Below are 6,348 nucleotides of genomic sequence, written 5' to 3'. Positions count from 1 at the left end.
CTCCAACATTTCTCCTAGGAAAATAGGGGTGCCCTGTTCTGTAACAACAATTTTACCACAGTGGTACCTCAGGTTAAGTACTTAATTCGTTCCGGAGGTCCGTTCTTAAACTGAAACTGTTCTTAACCTGAAGCACCACTTTAGCTAATGGGGCCTCCTGCTGTCGCCGCGCCGCCAGATCACGATTTCTGTTCTCAGAAGCAAATTTCTTAACCTGAAGCACTATTTCTGCTTTAGCGGAGTCTGTAACCTGAAGCATCTGTAACCTGAAGCATCTGTAACCTGAAGCATATGTAACCCGAGGTACCACTGTATTTAAACCACATCCATCTGCCTGGGTTGCTCTAGCCACTCTGGGCGGCTTCCAAAACATATAAAAAGGTAATAAAACAGTAAACATTAAAAAACTTCCCTATGTTGTTGTTGTTTAGTCGTTTAGTCATGTCCGACTCTTCGTGACCCCATGGACCAGAGCACGCCAGGCACCTCTGTCCTCCACTACCTCCCGCAGTTGGTCAAACTCATGCTGGTAACCTCGAAAACACTATCCAACCATCTCGTCCTCTGTCGCCCCCTTCTCCTTGTGCCCTCCATCTTTCCCAGCATCAGTGTCTTCTCCAGGGAGTCTTCTCTTCTCATGAGGTGGCCAAAGTACAGGAGCCTCAGCTTCACGATCTGTCCTTCCAGTGAGCACTCAGGGCTGATTTCCTTAAGAATGGATGCGTTTGATCTTCTTGCAGTCCATGGGACTCTCAAGAGTCCCCTCCAGCACCATAATTCAAAAGCATCAATTCTTCGGCGATCAGCCTTCTTTATGGTCCAGCTCTCACTTCCATACATCACTACTGGGAATCCATGGCTTTAACTATACGGACCTTTGTTGGCAAGGTGACGTCTCAGGCACTCCCATTTCTTTAAGAACTTGCCATAGTTTGCTGTGGTCGACACAGTCAAAGGCTTTTGCATAGTCAATGAAGCAGAAGTAGATGTCTTTCTGGAACTCTCTAGCTTTCTCCATAATCCAGCGCATGTTTGCAATTTGGTCTCTGGTTCCTCTGCCTCTTCTAAATCCAGCTTGCACTTCTGGGAGTTCTGGATCCACATACTGCTTGAGCCTTCCTTGTAGAATTTTAAGCATAACCTTGCTAGCGTGTGAAATGAGTGCAATTGTGCGGTAGTTGGAGCATTCTTTGGCACTGCCCTTCTTTGGGATTGGGATGTTGACTGATCTTCTCCAATCTTCTGGCCACTGCTGAGTTTTCCAAACTGGCTGGCATATTGAGTGTAGCACCTTAACAGCATCATCTTTTAAAATGTTAAATAGTTCAGCTGGAATACCATCACTTCCACTGGCCTTGTTATTTGCAGTGCTTTCTAAGGCCCATTTGACTTCACTTTCCAGGATGTCTGGCTCAAGGTCAGCAACCACACTACCTGGGGTGTACGAGACATCCATATCTTTCTGGTATAATTCCTCTGTGTATTCTTGCCACCTCTTCTTGATGTCTTCTGCTTCTGTTAGGTCCTTACCACTTTTGTCCTTTATTATGGCAATCTTTGTGCGAAATGTTCCTTTCATATCTCCAATTTTCTTGAACAGATCTCTGGTTCTTCCCATTCTGTTGTTTTCCTCTATTGTTTGCATTGCTCGTTTAAGAAGGCCTTCTTGTCTCACCTTGCTATTCTTTGGAAATCTGCATTCAATTTCCTGTATCTTTCACTATCTCCCTCGCATTTTGCTTGCCTTCTCTCCTCCGCTATTTGTAAGGCCTCGTTGGACAGCCACTTTGCTTTCTTGCATTTCCTTTTCATTGGGATGGTTTTCGTTGTTGCCTCCTGTACAATGTTACGAGCCTCCATCCATGGTTCTTCAGGCACTCTGTCCACCAAATCTAAATCCTTAAACCTGTTCGTCACTTCCACTCTGTATTCATAAGGGATTTGACTTAGATTATATCTTACCGGCCCAGTGGTTTTCCCTACTTTCTTCAGTTTAAGTTTGAATTTTGCTATAAGAAGCTGATGATCTGAGCCACAGTCAGCTCCAGGTCTTGTTTTTGCTGACTGTATAGAGCCTCTCCATCTTTGGCTGCAGAGAATATAATCAATCTGATTTCGATGCTGCCCATCTGGTGATGTCCATGTGTAGAGTCGTCTCTTGTGTTGTTGGAAAAGCGTGTTTGTGATGACCAGCTTGTTCTCTTGACAGAACTCTATTAGCCTTTGCCCTGCTTCGTTTTGATCTCCAAGGCCCAACTTGCCAGTTGTTCCTTTTATCTCTTGCCTCCCTACTTTAGCATTCCAATCCCCTATAATGAGAAGAACATCCTTCTTTGGTGTCACTTCTATAAGGTGTTGTTAGTCTTCATAGAATTGGTCAATTTCAGTTTCTTCAGCACCAGTAGTTGGTGCATAAACTTGGATTACTGTGATGTTAAAAGGTCTGCCTTGGATTCGTATCGAGATCATTCTATCATTCTATTCTATGTATAACTCCATACCATCCAAGATTTCTCCCATGAACATAGGGACGTCCTAAGGAAAAGCAGAATAACATCAGAAACCAGGACAGCTTCAATAAATCTGGGACTGTCCCGGGAAAATTAGGGACAACTGGAAGGTTTGCAAAAGTGGGGAAGTTACAGATAGGTAGCCGTGTTGGTCTGCCATACTGAAAACAAAAAAATTCCTTCCAGTAGCACCTTATGGACCAACTAAGTTAGATCCTGGTATGAGCTTTCGTGTGTATGCACACTTCTTCAGAAGAAGTAGTAAAGTAGTAGTAAAATAGTAGTAAAACACTAGTAAAGTAGTAGTAAAGTAGTAGTAAAACAGTAGTAAAACAGTAGTAAAGCAGTAGTAAGAATTACCTCAGAACAATTACCTTGTTCGTTGTACAAAAAGGTTGGTAACCTCAATCAAAGAGGTTTTTCCAATTGTTTCCATGTAAAGTAGTGGGGCGGAACTGAGAGATGGGCAACACACTGTCGTGAGTCAGGAACTATGTGAGGAGCCAGTAGTCAAAATAAGGGATTTCAGTTAGATTATATCTTACCGGCCCAGTGGTTTTTCCTACTTTCTTCAGTAGGAACCATTTTTGAGTGAATGGCCGAAAGTCAGATTTTTGATGAAATTGTGTTAGGGATTTCTTTTCCTGAGATAAAAAGACTTCTGTTTCGACCGTCAAACCTCTCAGGGGAGCATTTGCAACCGTTTGGCACCATGTTTGAGTGAATGGCTGAAAGTTAGATTTTTAATCAAATTGTGACCCCGGGGCTTAGGGATTTTTTCAAAAAAATCTTTTTCTGCGGGTTAAGTTGTCGAGGGCTGATTTCTTTTCCTGAGATAAAAAGCCTTCTGTTTCGACCGCCAAACCTCTCAGGGGAGCATTTGCAACCGTTTGGCACCATTTTTGAGTGAATGGCCGAAAGTCAGATTTTTGATGAAATTGTGACCCCGGGGCTTAGGGATTTTTTCAAAAAAAATAATTATGCAGTTTAAGTTGTCGAGGGCTGATTTCTTTTCCTGTGATAAAAAACTTTCTGTTTCGACCGCCAAACCTCTCAGGGGAGCATTTGCAACCGTTTGGCACCATTTTTGAGTGAATGGCCGAAAGTCCGATTTTTTTTAAAAAAATTTTTAATTATGGAACGCTTCACGAATTTGTGACCCCGGGGCTTAGGGATTTTTTCAAAAGAATCTTTTTCTGCCGGTTAAGTTGTCAAGGGCTGATTTCTTTTCCTGAGATAAAAAGCCTTCTGTTTCGACCGCCAAACCTCACAGGGGAGCATTTGCGACCGTTTGGCACCATTTTTGAGTGAATGGCCGAATGTCATATTTTTTATGAAATTTTTCAAAGAAAATTTTTTTCAAAGAAAAAATTTCTGCCGGTTAAGTTGTCGAGGGCTGATTTCTTTTCCTGAGATAAAAAGCCTTCTGTTTCGACCACCAAACCTCTCAGGGGAGCATTTGCAACCGTATGGCAGCATTTTTGAGTGAATAGGAGAATTTCAGATTTTTGCTGAAGTTATGACCCCGGGGCTTAGAATTTTTTTTTCACAGGTTAAGTTGTCGTGGGCTGATTTCTTGGCCTATGATAAAAAGCCTTCTCTTACCACCGCCAAACCTTTCAGGGGAAAATTTGCAACAGTTTGGCATCAGTTTTGAGTGAATTGGAAAATTTCAGATTTTTGCTGAAGTTGTGACCCTGGGGCTTACAAAAAAAATTTCCCACAGGTTATGTCTTCGAGGGCTGATTTCATGTCCCATGATAAAAAGCCTTCTGTTTCCACCGCCACACCTTTCAGGGGAGAATTTGCAACAGTTTGGCAGCAGTTTTGAGTGAATTGGAAAATATCAGATTTTTGATGAAGTTGTGACCTCGGGGCTTAGATATATTTTTTTTTTCACAGGTTAAGTTGTCGAGGGCTGATTTATTGGCCTATGATAAAAAGCCTTCTGTTTCCACCGCCATACCTTTCAGGGGAGAATTTGCTACAGTTTCGCAGCATTTTTGAGTGAATTGGAAAATTTCAGATTTTTGCTGAAGTTGTGACCCTGGGGCTTACAAAAATTTTTTCCCACATCTTTTGTCTTCAAGGGCTAATTTCATGTCCTATGATAAAAAGCATTCTGTTTCCACTGCCAAACCTTTCAGGGGAGAATTTGCAACAGTTTGGCAGCAGATTTGAGTGAATTGCAGAATTTCAGATTTTTGCTGAAGTTGTGACCTCGGGGCTTAGAAAATTTTGATTTCACAGGTTAAGTTGTCGAGGGCTGATGTATTGGCCTATAATAAAAAGCCTTCTGTTTCCACCGCCAAACCTTTTCAGGGGAGAATGTGCAACAGTGTGGCAGTAGTTTTGAGTGAATTGGAGAATTTCGGATTTTTGCTGAAGTTGTGACCCCGGGGCTTAGAATTATGTTTTTCACAAGTTAAGTTGTCGAGGGCTGATTTCTTGGCCTATGATAAAAAGCCTTCTGTTTCCACCGCCAAACCTTTTAGGGAAGAATTTGCAACAGTTTGGCAGCCTTTTTGAGTGAATTGGAGAATTTCAGATTTTTGATGAACTTGTGACCCCGGGGCTTAGAATTTTCTTTTTTCACAGGTGATGTATTCGATGACTGATTTCATGTCCTATGATAAAAAGCCTTCTGTTTCCACCTCCAAACCTTTCAGGGGAGAATTTGCAACAGTTTGGCACCATTTTTAAGTGAATTGGAGAATTTCAGATTTTTGATGAAGTTGTGACCCCGGGCCTTAGAAATCTTTTTTTTTTTCACAGGTTAAGTTGTTGAGGGCTGATTTATTGGCCAATGATAAAAAGCCTTCTGTTTCCACCACCAAACCTTTGAGGGGAGAATTTGGAATACTTTGGCACCATTTTTGTTTTTTGTTTTTTTAATAAATTTTTTATTGTTAAAATAATTCAACATTAATACACATACAAAAATACAAACATACATTTCATACAACATATCTACATACATACAACATACCTACAACATACCTACACCCAATCCCACAGATAATTCCCATCACCATCCACCACCCCTCACCCTTTGTGTTAGACTTCCAATCTACTCAATTGCAATTTCTTTCCACTTCTATTACTTTCTTTGACACACCTTTAAACTAATTTCATACTTCTTTTTCTATTACACATTGTTATCCATCTTATTTAGTATTCCAATATTTGAAACGAAACTTGTTTATTCTAATAGGAGTTCTGATTTTTCAATATAGTTTTGCAAGTATCTTTTAAACACCTTCCAGTCCCTGTCTGCCTTCTCTTTTGAGATCCTTCCAATTTCTCCCATTGTTTTGGATATATTGTAGTACTCCAATACTCCAATACTGATTTCATGTCCTATTATAAAAAGCCTTCTGTTTCCACCACCAAACCTTTCAGGGGAGAATTTGCAACAGTTTGGCACCAGTTTTGAGTGAATTGGAGAATTTCAGATTTTTGCTGAAATTGTGACCACGGGGCTTAGAAATCCCCCCCCCCCCCGGTTAAGTTTCCGAGGGCTGATTTCATGTCCTATGATAAAAAGCCTTCTGTTTCCACCGCCAAACCTTTCAGGGGAGAATTTGCAACACTTTGGTAGCATTTCTTAGTGAATTGGAGAATTTCGGATTTTTGCTGAAATTGTGACCGCGCGGCTTAGGGATTTTTTTTATAAAAAGGTTTTTCCGCAAGTTCAGACGTCGAGGGCTAATTCTGTTTCCGATGATAAAAACCCTTCTGTTTCCACCAAAACACCTTTCAGGGGAACATTTGTAACAGTTTGGCACCATTTTTGCGTGTATTGCAGAACGTCAGATTTTTGCTGATATTGTGACCG

This window comes from Podarcis cretensis (genome assembly GCF_951804945.1).
Source record: "Podarcis cretensis genome assembly, chromosome: 3".
NCBI classification, from domain to species: domain Eukaryota; kingdom Metazoa; phylum Chordata; class Lepidosauria; order Squamata; family Lacertidae; genus Podarcis; species Podarcis cretensis.
This window is presented reverse-complemented; position numbering follows the sequence as displayed.